This window comes from Pollicipes pollicipes, unplaced genomic scaffold, assembly GCF_011947565.3.
Source record: "Pollicipes pollicipes isolate AB1234 unplaced genomic scaffold, Ppol_2.1 Scaffold_2555;HRSCAF=2994_pilon_pilon_pilon, whole genome shotgun sequence".
Taxonomy (NCBI): domain Eukaryota; kingdom Metazoa; phylum Arthropoda; class Thecostraca; order Pollicipedomorpha; family Pollicipedidae; genus Pollicipes; species Pollicipes pollicipes.
In genome coordinates this window covers 35,912,932-35,930,430 of record NW_023596136.1, presented here as the reverse complement: position 1 = coordinate 35,930,430, position 17,499 = coordinate 35,912,932, and positions in this window count along the sequence as shown.

Sequence of the window (17,499 nt, the reverse complement as noted above, 5' to 3'; positions counted from 1 at the left end):
GAGCATCTGACGGCAGTGTTTGATCTGCAATTAATAGGCATTGAAATACGCGAGGAAACATGTTCATTATTCAGCCTATGTAAGCGTTGGTCAAGCTTATGCGTGACTTGGAACGTGCACGCAGGAGATTAGCATGAACTGCAACCACGCAAGGGCAAATCACGACCCTGTCCGCGCCAGTCGATTTGGGGCCAAGTAACATTGTTTTTCGACGTCGTTTGTCGGGTATAAGCCGTGCGTATCATTAATAACGCACTGCCGATGTACGATCTTTCAACCATGTGAACAAGCACTGAACAACGTCGGAATCGTCTCGTGATCTATGTTTCACATAACTTAGACTGACCGCCGGCATCAAACCTCTTGCCACATGCTTTCTGGACCATATCCGCGGGTTTGGCCTCATGTACATGAATGTAAAAGCTCGTTACAGTACACTCTGCCTCACTGTTGGAGAAATCCTCTTAATGTCGGATAGCAGATGACGATTTTCTCCATGTACTGCAACGCGGTTCACTGCAGCTGTCCGTGGGCAGAGGCTACCATATGGTACGTGTTCAATGTTACAAGCAAGTACTTCTCATTGACCGTGTGCTTTACGGGTATGAGTATACTAATCCGGGCCTAAGGGTCGCACAGTCCAGGGTGTGTGTGCTTAGAGCTTAGAGGAGTTTGGGACCGACCCAGAAGTGTCTTATATCCAGCTCAACTAAAATGTTTCGCAACATGGTCCAGCGAAGCATATCAGTATGGAGACATGCAGCCTTCTGGAGACCTTTTCAGAAAGTAGCAGTCTGCTGATGTCAGAACCTTAAATTCTATGCGACCGATTTAACATTTGGGTGATCATTCAGAACAATAGGCGTGACGTGTAGCGTGCGACACCGGGCAGGAATATTCCGTTCCATCAAACTACCTTGTGATTTGCCATAGGTTGAACCCGGTGACTGAACCATACAAGCCTGAATCAGCGTGGAGAAGAAGAATGTTTTTGGAACACTTAGCGCCACCGAACGAACCACTTTGTGTGGTGTTAGCGCAAGAAAACCTGACCCACACAGTTAGCATGAGCCGATTTACTGCGAGCGACGAAGCGGCATTACATTTTTCCCGAACCCTACCGCTGTGCTGATCGTGATTTATATCATGAAACAGACAAGGAACCAAGCTAACCAGCGTTAGCCGTAAAACCTGGAGGGTTGCGAGCATGTGCCTGGAGAAATAGCTTAGCAATGACGCGAGTGCGAAGGTACGTATTTTCAAAAGGACTTGTAATATGGAATGCCAAACGCTTATCGATTGCAGATCTGCCAGTTGCCAAATTAAGTGGAAAGCCTAGGGCATTGGAGCAAAACCTTGGTATATTGAAATCACACGTTAGTGTGTTGAAATGTATTGCTATGTTTTAGCTGCTGTCTCTTAGCATTATTTGCTGTTACGTTGCAAATAATCGACATTTGATATACGCAGAGGTATTGCATTTAGCAGACAAGACATTTAGCATTTTGCACGTTAGCAGACAAACGCCGGAATGTATGTCATTGTCAAGCAAGCATTAGCACCCGTCACCACAAGCATCGTCATAAAACGCCGAGCATAAGCCCATGCTTGCATGATCGCCTGGAAGAGCAATTATTTGGAGCAAAACCTGTAACATATCTTTTAACAATGCACATTACAGTGTGGGCAGTGCTGCTGCGCCCTGTACTGGCTAACAGCTGGAACTTGCCCGTCTCCATATTGCGTTTGGCCTCAATCAGTCGACGCCAGACCGGTCGCTGCCGGGAGTACACAAGCCAGCTAGCGGATCGCCGTGCTGTAGCTCAGGCACGTGACCCCACTCGCTGGCCACCTGGTCAAGCAACAACGCGGTAGAACATGGTGACCCGTTTCGTGTCATTGACTCTTAATAAGAAATCTGACACTAATGTGCGACCTTTGCGGGGTTGCATGCAGTTTGCATCGTACTGCCTTCCCCTGGTTCATTTGAAGTCGAACGTGTGGCGGTGTGTTGTTCTTTTGAGACCTTATGCAATTTATTGCTTCCATGATTTGCAATAACCCTGTGATAAGACCACATTGTCGTTGGAGTGGGTCTAACGCTAAAATATATGCATAAGGACTCATACCCACAGTACAAGCCAGGTCATTACGTTGCAGTACAAATTTCTTAATTACCAGAGCTTTGCCGGGTATCCCAGCTTTCATATCAGAATTTGGGAAAGCTCTGTCGTTTGTTGGTAATAGCTCCGTTGGTGGTGGGTCCCTCAGATTTTCGGAATCAGTGGGAAAGCCTCTCGCCACCTCAGTAATTCTGGCTCAGCGAGCATGGGATCAGCAAGACTCTCACCACCTCAGCAAGCCCATCTCAGCGAGCGGGGCATCAGTAAGCCTCTCGTCAACTCAGTAATCCTGCCACAGCGAGCAGGGCATCAGTAAGCCTCTCACCACCTCAGCAAGCCTGTTTCAGCGAGCAGGGCATCAGTAAGCCTCTCACCATCTCAGCGAGCCTGGCTCAGCGAACAGGGCATCAGCAAGCCTCTCACCACCTCAGCGAACCTGGCTCAGCGAGCAGGGCATCAGCAAGCCTCTCACCACCTCAGCGAGCCTGGCTCAGCGAGCAAGGCATCCTGAAGCCGATGAACGTTGCTGCTAATGACATGAGCTCGAAGCCTCTGGAGCACCAGCGTAAAGAGGCAAGGACTTGGCAAGGCAAGTCGACGGACACTGCTTCAAACCCAGAAGAGGCTGTGAACTACCCATTGGAGCCTCTCAGCAGCCTGCAGTCCTCAGGACTGCTATCACGCAACATGTGCTCAAGCAAGGCGAACCCATTCTTCTACGAAATCTGGATGCTCAATCTCTACGGTGGCGACCATCATGATAGGCAAGATCAAGGAAGCAAAGGTTTTACGCCGAAAATGTCAGCCATCCCATCTGACATGGCTGTCAAGCTCAACCACATCTAGTTTCCCATCAAGCAAAGCTACACTGTGACTGTAAACCAGATCCCGAGCCGGTCCTGAGGGATGGGGGTCTCAAGCTGACTACGACAGTGTTCTTCTGGAGTCAGCTTTACGTCCGCTACTCCAAAGTGAGCAGCGATCTTTCGATCCTGTCGTGGAAGGGTAAGAACAAGAATGGACATGCAGGAAAGCGCTGCAACCGAAGACGGAAATCCACCGCAGCAGAATTGCAAAGCACATCCGTATCCGGCCCGCACTCACCCATCGCCGTCGTGTTTGGCCTCGGTTTCTCAGCACCCGAACCGGCAGCTCCTGAAAGTGCCCGAGCCGGGTTGCGGACCGTAATGCTGTAACTTTGAGGGGCACGTAACCCCACTGACTGGGGAGCCCGTCAAACGACGGTTCAGTAGGATGGTGCGAGCTCTTGCGTGTCAGAGACCATTAGGGGTAATCTGAGACCAGTGTGTAGCTTCCGCAGATTGCATGTCACTGTCCGCCATCGGTTTCTTGAAAGCCGAAAGTAAAGTGGTCGTGTATTGTTTGGATTGTGTGAACTGTACTGCTCCAGGAAATGACTGACAGCGGGAAATTTCCTTGGAGTGTGTTCCATGATAAGTAAATGCACAATTTACGCTAAGTACATATACATATATAAGTACCCGTGACAAGTGTGATCATTTTTTTATCATGAAATGAAGCATAATTATATCAAATCATTCCTTTGCAGCATATCCTTCTTCATAACCCAGGTGTCGCTGGGCGTCTCAGCCAAGATGACAGATATACGTAACGCAAACACACATGTATGCACACACCAGCACAAATACTTGTAAACCTTGAGGGAGGCAAGTATAACGTCAGTCCATTAATGAGCCTGGTTTCTGCTGCTTAAGCTGAATTTCCCACCGCTACAGAGATTTGTTTGTCTCGCCTGTCCTAACAAACACGAGGGAACCCATTGACATGAGTTGTCAGCCCGAATAATCGCCGCAACAGTAGCCATCTTAGCTCCGCCGCCAATTTCGCTCTGACTTGGCCTGACATGCTGTAATTCTGAAAGATATGTGGAGTCGAAGCTGAATCATTGTCACAGCACATGATGGTGACATGATGACTCCTCTGCCCCGACAAAACGGGACACTTGTGCAGTTCCTAGAATATTCAATAATGCGCTGCGCCCGGAAAACTAGGTGGCACAAAAAAGGATGCAAGCCTGCTGGGAAAACAGGCTGGTGCCAGAATGTGTGGATTCCCTCTATGAAAAACAGTTATCACCTGTAAGTCTGTTAGGAGTGGAAGAGAAGTCCGAATGCCACCAATACGATTGAGGCAAATGAGGAGAGCGTTCTACGGCGCGCCTCTTGCCACGCTGAACCCCACAGGCCGAAACCTGCTCTGAGGCGAAGAGGCCCGCGGTACGTACGCTGCATGATCATGCATTCACTCCCTATGAATAAACAGATTCACTGGAAAAACATCGGCGACGAACAACGGACATTTACACCAACGTCTGCCTTTTCATAGAGGGGAGCCCCACACGATCTTGCACTTGAGTACGTTTCCCAGCAGGTTTCCGGCCACGGTTTTGTAACCCCTGGTTTTCCAGGATCAGCACGTTATTAAATATGACAAGCAAAACGCAGCTGTCTGGTTCTGTGGGGACAAATGTGTTGACAAGTCGCCCAACATCCATGCATCTGTCCGGTCGCCGCAGGCAGAGAGAGGTCGGATGCTAGCCCGCTGACGGACCGCGTCTGGGTGCGCCTGCGATGCTACCCCCGGGAGTGCGCCGGCCCCGCCCAGCACCACTCCACCACACCCCGCTCAGACTCGCACGCACTCGCCGCACGTACCGAGGGCTGGACTGTCTGGTATGTTAACTGCAACGAGGAGGTTTCGCTCAGGTACGACGAGGAACTACACGAAGCTCTGCAGTTTTTACGTCACAAAAACGGCAAGTCGCGATAGCCCGCTGTGTTGCCAAAGGAAGAGATTACGGACATCAAGTCTTTCAAGAATGATAAGACAGTAGTAATAGCCTTATTCCTCGGGGAAATATTCTCCGAGGAACAATGCTACACTTCTGCTACTGTTTCGATCAAGGCATGTTGCCGAAATATCAACCCATCTCTTCTCCTCGTTTTTCTCCGAAGAATAAGGCTACTTCTACTGTCTTATCTATGTGAATAATGTTCCTCGCTAATGCACTGAACAACTTACATAATCTCTCTAGAATGAGATTGACGGCAAAAAGTGGTCTGCGACACGGCCACTCGGCCTTACGGGTCTCCAAACTGTTGACAATGCGTGCCTCATGGACGCGGTACCGCGATGCCTGAGCATCACCCGGCCCCTGCTTGACTACATCCTGCGGGACGAGCACTCAAGAGACATCAACACCTCCACCTGCGCCATAAAGAGCACACCCATCAGAGAACTCGCCGCATTAATGCAATACCTATGAAAGAGCTCTGATGAGGCTAACCGGGAGCTCCTATTAACCGCGGAGTTTCGGAGGTTTACGGCCCGCTCCACAGACCATCAGCAGTGGCATGCACAGAAGTTCCTCATAAATCGGCTGGAGGCCTTGCACGAGGACGTGAACCGCGTCAACAACCACTCCAAGCCAATAGCCACCGACACTGATGACGCCCTCATTGCTAGCCAGAAGCCACTGGAATGCCTGGGAGCGTTTCATGTTTCTGAAGAACTCCAAGCTCCTTGACCTGTTTGTCGGACAGCTCAGGTCGTCACGCTGCGGTACAGTCTGTGGCCACGCGTCCGCAACGTTCGACCCGTTCTGGGACCTGAGCCTATCGATCCCGTCCATAGCCGGCCAGGTGCGGTCACAGGGTTGCTTTGGACTTCTCACCAAGAATGAGGTGCTTAATGTAGATGAAAAGCCGACGTGCCGACGTGCCACAAGCACAGGAAGTGCTTCAAGAACTTCGGGATCCATATGTTCCCACGCGTCCTTGTAGGTATACCTGGAACGGTTCTTGCCACAGCAAGGTCAAAACACAGGCAAGCTGAATACCACTGTTGACGTCGCCAGTGGTCTGGACAGTCGCCATACTCTGCCGGACAGGGGGACTGCAAGACAGGGGGACTGCAAGACAGGGGGACTGCAAGACAGGGGGACTGCAAGACAGGGGGACTGCAAGAGCAACCTGAACGGCGCGACCAACCGTTCTGGCGTCCCGCAACGTGACCCTTTACACGGCCCACTGTAAAAAAACTCTTTTTGAGAGAGTGGTGCGAGTGTAATTACTCCAAAGTCCAGCCCATCAGTATAAGCCGCGCCAACAGCTGTGGACCATACATACCGCTCTTTAAGCTGACCAATCCCAGCCTGGTGCTAGCCTAAACGCTATAACTCGAGGGGCTCGAAAGGTCCGTTACATCTGCAGTCCCGCCAGTTGATCGCTTTTGTACATGTACTTTTGATCGCTTTTGTACTTTTGTGTAGTATTTCCGTGACTAAACAAAAGACCATCCATTCCACAATCAACGAGAATCCGTGATCATGGAAGTCTCGCACCGGTAACACGGCTGTGCCAATGGTTGAGCCTGAAGCATTGTTCTTCCAACTTCTGTCTCGAGATGGACATTTTAGATCGGCCACGAGCCGGGGCTTGAGACAGATCGTAGTCGGAGCATCGACCAATGCCATCGGAAGGCGGAGGTCAGCAGCCATTGCCCGATGTTTCCAACAGTCCTTGCTTATGATACCACCCGCCATACACCGCGCTTGTGACCGAATGCGTTCAGAACTGGCCGAAATCTAAATGCTACGCAGCTGCCTTGCGCAATGCTGCTCACAGTTGCTCACGCAATGTTTCAATGAACGCTTCAGTTCACCTACGCATGTGAACGTTTATGGGTGACACGCAAAGCTGCAGGTCGTGTTCATATGCGTAACAGGAGCGAGTTATCACATCCTTTCCACCGACAGCCACACCCTCGTTGTGGCCGTGGCTTTACGATCCACCGCAGTTTGCTGGCGTTGAACATGCCAAAGGCTGGTGAAAGGTCCAGGCATGGTTGGGAAGTGTACTGCGCGCCAGGCGGGTCGATGCAGTCCCGTGCTTTTTCGGCAAGTGGTGCCTTTACCTGCGGGTCAAGGCCAGCGTCACGAGGGCCACACGTCCGATGTGGGGTGGTAGCAGGCCTCATGGCGCCCGTGAACGGAGGTAAAACGGAATACATGAACAGTCCAACAATGCATTTCGTATCGTCATATTCTCCACCACCTAGTCTTTTGCATTCCCTCCTGACGTGTTTTGCAGTGACCTCAGGAGCAAAATATGGGGATGGGTGTAGAGTTTTACTGGTCATGTCTTACTCCAGCACGAATGCTTCTCGATTAAAATCAAAGTTACTCTATGTGTATGTTACGCAAATAGTTGCAGAGTGGAAGCAGACCTTGAAAATCTCTGGGAATTGCTGCGTAGCGAGACGAAGGGTTCAGTGCCATGCTGCACATGTTTCAACACACGCTGCACGCTAGGGTTTTCAATGCAAATGAAACGACCCTGTCAAGCGATCGTTAAGGACACGAAGCGATCATTTGGGACTCAATAGACAGGGGCCGGCTCAGCGACTCCTCAAGTGAGGTGTCAGGCACGATAATGCCATGAGGCTCGACCTCTTGGGCTGGACTCGGTCTAGCCTCAGAGGCCAGAGCCATCACTCCAGCGTCTGAGAGAGCGCAACAACACAGACAACAGATCCTAAACAAGACTACTCTGGGTCCGTGAGCAGCTGTATTCAGCCTGGAAAATATGCAACGTAGTAATGGTAGAAATTAACTACTTGCTGCTAAGAACGTCGTGGTGTAACGATCAACGAAGCCCGCTCAATTCAAGGCAGAGCGGCCGAGCTGCTAAAGCTACGAACAATTCCGGTCAGTTGACGCGAAGACTTTGTTGGCTTGCGGCCTGAATGGTAATGCATAATTTGTTCTCTGTTCCCTTCAGAATCGACACATGTCACAATGTGTAGAGCTTTTTCTATTCGAATGGACCCGGAACCCAATTGTTTCTCCCGCGTCCGCCCATCCCTTCCTTCACAGTATTTAATAAAAATAAAACACAAATGCTCCGAATGGCAACTAAAAAGCGTCTTAATTTCATGGACAGAGTGGTCCACGGTTCATCAGTAACCGTTCTTGAGGCTCTGCTCGTGCTTGTCATTCGCCCCTGGCTGATGACAGACGCTCCAACGCTTTTCTGAGTTTGTCTTTGTAGTAGCTGCTTCGTGATTGGAACTAAACAAGAATGTGGCGCTTTACTCAAAACTTGGGCGCTCAAAATGTGGTCCAGTTATAAGCACAAGTGAAGACCCTGGTGCATCGTGCTTAAACAATAAGGCATGAACGCTATGAATAGGTTTGCTTAAGTTGGTATTAAGGTAGTTATTGGCTTTGATGATACATAAGCGGCTGGATTTCGGACAAATTTGGTTGGCAATTATCGATGGAGTGCTAGTCGATGTGGAATAAAAGTAATATTGTAATTGATTCATACCCCGGGCCTGGAACTTTTGAACAGCTTTTTCTGCTCAAAAAGTGAAGGCTCCTTAATCTAAAGCTCCATAAGAAAGCTTCATAAGCTTGTTTTTCAATCTATCTGATGCTGATTCATGAGGTCTTGCAGGCACTTTCATTATTTTACCACGTTTTTTAGGCTGTCAGTGAATTTTCTTCGCTCAGCACACCCAGCTAGCAGTTGCGTGTTAAAATTGATAAAAACATAAGTCACAACAGCATGTACTGGCATGTTTTCATAACAGAGCTAAAACGAGTATACTGGATACAATTTTTTCTGCTTAGCTGCCTCATACTTACGAATCACATCCAAGTACCACGCCATGTTGTGTTATGCAATGCTTGTGCCCTGGTAACAATGCTGATAGGATGACTTCTGTGCATACTGTGTGCTCAGTCTATCCCCTATCAAATGGAAATCCTTCATCAAATTATATGTTAATGCTGATCGAAACTTTCAGAAGTAATCACAACTTCTAGATAGCTTAGGAGTAGCATTCAACCCCTGCCCGTTCCTCCCCCCTGATCTGCGTCCTATCACGCTGTCAGATATACCATACTGTCATGTTGCTTGCCGGCCAAGATCGAGGCATACCCACCCTCAGTCCTGAAATACCCCTGCACGATCACCTCCTGCAACACCACACCGAAGTCAAGCAAAGCACACCCTTGGTGCACACATATAGACCAGGTGTTATTGGCGAAACACCCATGCGGCCGGCCCTTGTGCATGCGTTGGTCCTCATTTCAATATTTGCTGCTGGCCTGTACCACTAATATTTGTTCCCGCCGATGATTTGCGTTCGACGCTCTCAGCGAAACACAGGTGGTAACATTTGCAAGGTTGTTAATGTCATGTTGTATCCTTACTTTATTACCGTCGAGAACAGAAAATTATGTGCCAGCAACAGTCGGCATCGATAGGTCATGATCTCATGTTTGTTTTATTCCATGAATGTCTTACAAAGTCTTTCTGCTGCGAATGTATGCAGTTACAGCATCTAAGGCACAGGCTTAGATGCTGTAGTAGCACGCTGGCTTGTGTGTATTACTTGTATTGTATTATACAATATTACAGTGTCTCTGAAAATTATAATGCCCTGCGAATACAGTCGCATTGCAGTTAAGATCGTTGCTGTGCAGCAGAGTGTGGCTGCCAAAGGCCTCTCCTCAACTGTCAGGCTACTCAGAGCCCTAAGGCCACTATCGTACACCTACACCTTGGACTGGATGAGACTGAACAGCGAAGTCTGTTGCTATGGAAACGAAAATTCAAATAGAATGAATCGGTACTAAATATTGGTATTGCACGATTCTTTGCGATTTTGATAAAAAACATTTGGGCAATGAGTGATTGCAGCTTGAGGAAAGAGACATAGCTGAGTTCTCTGAAGGCGAGCACGAGTTCTCAAAATGTATATTTGCCAGAGGAATGGAACAATACTTTATCACATGCATTTATTTGATCCAATAAATCATAGGCACATTGTGAACATAAACTTGTTACAAAAGTAACACAAACACAGCGTGCAGAGTGCTGCACACCAGGTACGGTCATCCGACGATCTGACCGCTCACCAGGTACGGTCATCCGGCGATCTGACCGCTCACCAGGTACGGTCATCCGGCGATCTGACCGCTCACCAGGTACGGTCATCCGGCGATCTGACCGCTCACCAGGTACGGTCATCCGGCGATCTGACCGCTCACCAGGTACGGTCATCCGGCGATCTGACCGCTCACCAGGTACGGTCATCCGACGATCTGACCGCTCACCAGGTACGGTCATCCGGCGATCTGACCGCTCACCAGGTACGGTCATCCGGCGATCTGACCGCTCACCAGGTACGGTCATCCGGCGATCTGACCACTCACCAGGTACGGTCATCCGACGATCTGACCGCTCACCAGGTACGGTCATCCGACGATCTGACCGCTCACCAGGTACGCTCATCCGACGATCTGACCGCTCACCAGGTACGGTCATCCGGCGATCTGACCGCTCACCAGGTACGCTCATCCAGGTACGGTCATCGTCGCTCTGACCGCTCCCAAGGCTACGGTCATCCGGACGATCTGACCCGCCTCATCCCAGTACGGCATCCGACGATCATGACCGCTCACCAGGTACGGTCATCCGACGATCTGACCGCTCACCAGTACAGGTCATCGAACGATCTGACCGCTCACCAGGTACGGTCATCCGGATCTGACCGCTCACCAGGTACGGTCATCCGACATGTCTGACGCCACCAGGTACGGTCATCCGGCGATCTGGACCGCTCACCAGGGTACGGGTGCATCCGACGATCTGACACGCTCCCCAGAGTACGGTCATCCGACGATCTGACCCGCTCACCAGTACGGTCATCCGACAGTCTGACCGCTCACCAGGTACGGTCATCCGGCGATCTGACCGCTCACCAGGTACGTTCATCCGACTATCTTGACCGCTCACCAGGTACGGTCATCCGGCGATCTGACCGCTCACCAGGTACGGTCATCGGCGATCTGACCGCTCACCAGGTACGGTCATCCGGCGATCTGACCGCTCACCAGGTACGGTCATCCGGCGATCTGACCGCTCACCAGGTACAGTCATCCGACGATCTGACCGCTCAGTCACGTGGTCCCGAGACATCATCGTTTGCCCGTGACGCTGGCTTAGGAGCAGAGCCACGAGACGCAAAGGAGCCGTCTGGTGGGAAAGGAATTAATAACGTTAGTGGAATAAGTGGCCTTATTACCATTCAAAAGATGGCGTGGTCCTGACACTACGCACACACACATGTAGTCAAATGGAGCGGCGGACGTGGAGCCAATGGGAAATGAGAGGCGCTGGACTCCTATGCGAAACAAAGCACTCCCATACTTGAGGTGATTTTGGACGAGGTGACAAATTTAGGAGTCCAACGACTACTGTCCCGCCGTTAGAATGTCATGAACGCTGCAAACATCTTGATTAACGATATTTATTTTTAATAATCAGGCTAATATTAATATTTTTCGAACATATTATATCAAGCATAGCAAGTTTTCAGACATCCTCATGTTTTGCATGTCGGTGGTCTGGTGATCACCATGATTAAGACTAAAGTGTGCGCTGGTATGAAAAATACCAGGAGACTTATAAAAAACGAGGCATGCTCCACATGCCGATATACAGGTTTGCGCGCTCCGATGCAGTGAGACGTTTGAGTGTTGCTTGATGAATCACTATTTTCGACGAACATGACTGTGAAAGACATTCCGCTAACATAGAAAACAAGCTCCGAAAAATAACATTTAACTATTCCATAAGCTGAGCAGGCATAGTGTATCACCAACATAGTAATATAAAGCTTAAAAGTGGTTGGGTCAGCCTAAATGCTCAAATTTAAAATGGATCGGGGAGATTCAGGTCCAGGTCCAGGTCCAGATCCAGGTCCATGTCCAGGTCCAGCTTCGGCCCCAGGTCCAGGTTTGCAGGCCAAGTCGTATAACACGTACGCTTTCATAAGTGGTTGGTGTCAATCTTCCCGTTTATTACCTTATACGGCCATTCCCTGCCAACTCTGCCAGCGAAAGGTTACTTTTGGTACCCGACTATCTGGTATTACGGCTAAATTTAATATACGGTATTTTTTCTATACTTGAACACAATTATGATAAAATTAGAACGATTAGATCTACCGGTTTTGAATTCTATAGCCTTTTTATTTTTAATGTTTTGGGTTTTTTAAGCAACGTATCATTACATCATCACATACCCTAGGTTTACAGACATGACGATATCTCCTATAAACACCACTACGTTCCAGATATCGCACCGACAAGCCATACATATTTTCTCGCATTTTATTGAAACGTCTTCGCCTGTTAAGGGAGCGCTCCTCTCTTAGCGATAACAAAATAAACAAAATAAAAAAAGAACAAAAATAGAACTATGTTTCCCAAAAACAAAACGGAAATGCAAACACCAAATTATTTTTGAAGAAATGAACGCTGATTTGCAAACTGCGATGGTCCAATTTAACACAATTTTTTGATGCACCATACACACTTCACTAATATCAACAAGGGACATAGCAGTGTGACTGCCGCCTACCGATTCCCACACCGACTGATCCATCGGGCACTGAACCGCTCCTCCCGCGCGCAGCGGCCAGACGCCGTCCCGGGGGCCGACAGCCTGACGCGGTCTGAAGCAGCGCGGAGGGGAGGGGGGGGGGGGGGGGCTGTTGGTGATAAGGGATGTGGCAGGGATTACCAATCAAGCTGGGTTGGTTCTGTTCACGGTATCCGGACAATAACCCCAATGCTTTTATGGGGTTGTCTCACTGCCGAACGCATTTAACCGAATGTCGCCTATTGATGCGTCGTTTTGCCGCTGTGTCAACGTGGCGAAATGCTGAAGGTCGAACGGCAATTCGTTGATATGCCCGTTTGCCGACGTGTCAAAGGAACGAAACGTCGATAATTCGAAATGCATGTTCACCGAACATCAATTTGCCGAAATGCCTGTTTACGGAATGCAAATTTACCCAAATGCTCTTTACATGGATAAGATAGTAGCATTAGGCTTATTCCTAGAAAAAAAACAAAAAAATGAAGATATGGTCAGGTTGATATTTCGGCAACGTGCCTTTCTCGAAACAATAACAGAAGTGAATAGGACTTTTTTCTTCGCTTCTGTTATTGTTTCGATAAAGGCATGTTGCCGAAATATCAACCTAACTGTATCTCCATTCTCCTGTTTTTTTTCCGAGAAATAAGGCCAGTACTACTATCTTAACTATGAAAATAATGCCACTCTCTAATGCATTGAACAACTTACGAAATGTTTTTTTGGCGAATACTGAATAACCGAGATGATGACCTTTAGTATAATACCAAATGCCAAAGTGCTCTTTAATCGAATGTCGAAAAATCCTTCTGGTTGAACGTTGATTAGCTGACATATTCTTCAATCGAATGCTAATTGGCCGAAATGTTGATTCAAATCCTAATAACCGAAATCTGTTCCGACCAAATGCTAATTTGCCAAAATGCTCTGCAGTCGATTGTAAACTAACTGAATGTTCTCTAGTCGGATACGCATGTGCTTAAATTTCATTACTGGGTTGTAGACAGCGGCCTATCAGTCCTGCCCTGCGGGCTTTTTTGCCGCGGTCTTTCGAAGGAGATCCCCAGCAAGTCGACTTGAATCTTGGAAACCAAGCAAGCTAGAGCCACGAGAAAGATGACACTGGAAAGATCTTGTCAATCTTCATCAGATAGGCGTGACGGAAAGGTGACTTTTGATAAGTTAAACCAGTTCCACCCTCCTGTTTCTGCGAGAACAAGGCATGCTACGACAGTACAGAGACGGCGTTTAATATCTCTAAAAACCTCCACCAAATAGGGCCCTGGTGGACATTGGCAGATGTGACCTGCAATGCGTCATGTTAGGTCAAAGAAAAAAGGTTGTTGTTTCTTGGCCCCGTCCAGCCATGTCAAGTACTAAATTAGCCAAACCCAACTTACTTACTTCATGTCCCGTCACGTCTCACACCTCGATGCCATCAAGGTGTAAATTGTTCATGGAGTGCCCCCTGCGGTCTTCAGGTGCTGTCTGTTTAGATGATTTTCAATTGCCAAATTCCCGTCGCCAATTTTTGATTGCTAGACTAACATTTCTGCAAAATGATTCTTCCAATTGAACGTTTGGTAAATTTACCTTCACCAACTCTCCGATTGACAAATTCACATTTAGAGAAAATGCTTATTAATCATTAGGCGAATTTCCATTCATCGAAGTGCTCTTCGTTTGATCCATGTATTCATAAAAAACAAATGTTGGCTTTGTTGACCAGTCGGCCATTTCCCATCCGTCTAATTACCATTCGTGTTAATCCCGTTTCGGCATTTTGACATTCGGCTTGATATCATAAATGCTAAAAAAACGTTTCGGCTCGATGGTTTTCGGCTATTCAGGATTTCTTTTTGTCTGTACTTCGAAAAAACAATTTGTGTTTCGAAAAACAGTTCTACATTTTGACAAATAATTTGCATTTCGGCAAAAATGACCGGTCATGTCGCCAATATGCTTTTCGTCTTTTAGCCGTTTGCTGTTTTAACATAACGGCAACAAGAAATGAGACTAAGCACGTTATGTTTTTTCACATCCGGTCAAACAGCATTGGACTAAATGCCATACGGCAAGTTATCCTAGAATCTGAGTTCATACTAGTTCATACCGACCGTACACCCAGTAGCGTGAAGTGTGCGCAGCAATGATAATGGAGTAGTACTTAGCTGAATGTTCCATTCTAATCACGGACTTAAATAACACTGGTGAGTCTGTCAGTTACCCATAAGATGACTGACAATGACGGATAAAGGACAATAGTGAAATGCTCCTACTCTCGGCCACAGTGATTTCCATAGACGATTCATCCAAAATCGTTTAGATAAAGCAATTAAGCATCACTTGCGTGCTGTCCTGATACAACAAGACCTTGGTGAAAATGCGATAAAGGCGACATGCCCGCATTTCGAGCAAGAGCTTTCAGTACAACACAAGAAAGTGAATATGATTGCTACATCTGTGATACGGTGTACCGATCCGTTAAACAAAGAGCGCCAAGAAGGAAAAAACCACAGCACCGGCAAATATCAGGTGCATTAATACAAAAGCCACAATCTGCATGGCCTGATGGGAGTGGGGGAAGTCCCATGCACGTTTTGCAGAACCACAATGCCCCAGATGCTTGCTGCAGCCATTGGGAAACCACAGTCTGCACAAGGCACAGTAGGTCATGACCATGGCTGCATAGGCCGCGGCACAGTATGCCAAACTTATTGAAACTGTAGGGAGCCCTATGCGCAAACTGCAGGAAACCTGTTTGCGGTGTCTGGACGTGGAAAGGTCCAGGAAACCCTTAGTCTGGACAAGCTGCAATGCTGTCAAATTACGACCAGCCGTCAGCTAGCTCGGCACATACGGCGCACTACGGGGACTTAAAGAGAGCAGCACCAGCGCTGAAGTACAGAACAAACAATGGGCTTATACAGGCGGCATAACATCAAGAACACTGCACCAGGCCATGGGATTTATTGAGAAGGTGAGCACTAAATGAACCAGTAGTCCGACACAGCATCACTTCCTTGCAAAAACACAGATCAGGTGCCCAAGCAATATGAAAGCACTTTCAAGCGAACAATAAATGCTTTTTGTGGGGATATCTTTTTTATTATTACTAGTTTTGGATTGAAGATACCAACCAAGGATTCCATTGGGATCAGAACAAGCAACAACGCACCTGTTTATTGCATGCATCGGAACAGCAGACGGTGACAAAGTGGCAGCCAAATGCTTCTATGTGATAACCAGATGCACGTGCTAGAAGTCCCAGGCGATATGAACATTCCAAAAGAGGATAATTGGAATGTTGAGCCAGGAAAGCAATTAAGTCCCTAAGATACATTACTGCACCCACGATCAGCTGGCTAATGTGGAATTAAATATGATTTCGGAATCTAGGCCTTCACCCAAGAAATATTCAACCGAACTACACTTGGCACTTCAGCGCAATATGACAAGGAAAAACCATGAGACAGAGAAAGTGGAACAATGAAAAGACTCACCATGCGAGTCAGTAATCAAAGGCCGACGGACAGCCAGATCGTCACTCCGAGGACATGTTCGACGTTTTTCCGCCCCTAGAAGTGATTGTACGCTTTTGTTCCCAAAGGTAGCGATGGTATCCCAGACCGGATCCCGTCGACTGGACTAAGACCGTGGTCAAGGTTCGGAACGAAGCACTTGAGACGGCTGCGGCATTTTTCCGTTGGGTACCGATATTGCCATAGAATAGGTGATTATCGAGCATTTTTGTAACGTGATATCCGAAACGTGAAATGTCCCCACAGCTCGTGAGTTTGGCTCCTCATTCACCAAAGCCACAATCTATTTTACATTCGTGTGGGTTACAGCCATAACATTCCTTCGCTAATTCATGCCGACATTTATGAAGGCATGTTGACAAATATACGCTGCAAATAGTGTCATCCAGACACTAGACACGTAACGCGTCACACGATGGTAAATCTCCCCCACAATGGATCGCAGAGATGCGTGTGACTTTCACATGCTTCATAACCGATTCTCAACCGAAGACTAGACATGCCTATAACTGTGGCCGACTGTGAACCACCGACTGCCCCTCTGCCTACCCTTTCACGCCACCCTGGGCCACGTCAGGCATCAAACATGAAAGCCCGCAGGGGACGTTTGGGGGAGCGGCGGCCGGCCGCGACGCGCAGGAGGAACGTTGCAGCGCTCGCTTGCGGGTCGGCAGAAAAACTCTCGCTGCGTTTTTCGTTGATCCCAATGTAAAAATGCGTACAGAATAAAAAGCACACCGCAAACAAAACCTCGACGCAAATTTACAGATGCATTTTAACATTTAAATGCATTAAACCTAGCTATGTTACAAACCATCACCTCGGTCTTATATTTTGGGTCTGTGATAAACAGTTACCCAAAACGGCGTTTTTGAGTACCTTTCTCAGACATAATAATTAAGAAGACGTGTCTAACTGTAACGGCGTCTCCAATCCCTATAACGGTCTTGAAAATTTTTACTCAGAGCTACAGGAAACTCCATAGACAAAGTTTAATCGAAATCCCATGGATTCGGAGAGCATTGATTGATTGATTTGGAGTGGAATACACACATCAAAATTGTAAATCAGCCAGTGCTGAACAGCCTCGTCATACTTAAACTAACATTCGCTTCGTTGTTCTTGTCTGTCACGTGCCTGGAAACATCTTGAAACATTTTTTTTTAGCCCCGTCAGAGATCCATAGTCATGACCTGTGACCTACGCAGCGGGAGATGATCCTTGACTAATGTTTAAATCAAGACCATAACTGTATCAGGGATGTATATAAATATGTATGTATATAAATATGAGTGTAAATATGTATATAAATGAGTCCTCGTAGTTACGCCGCCCGCG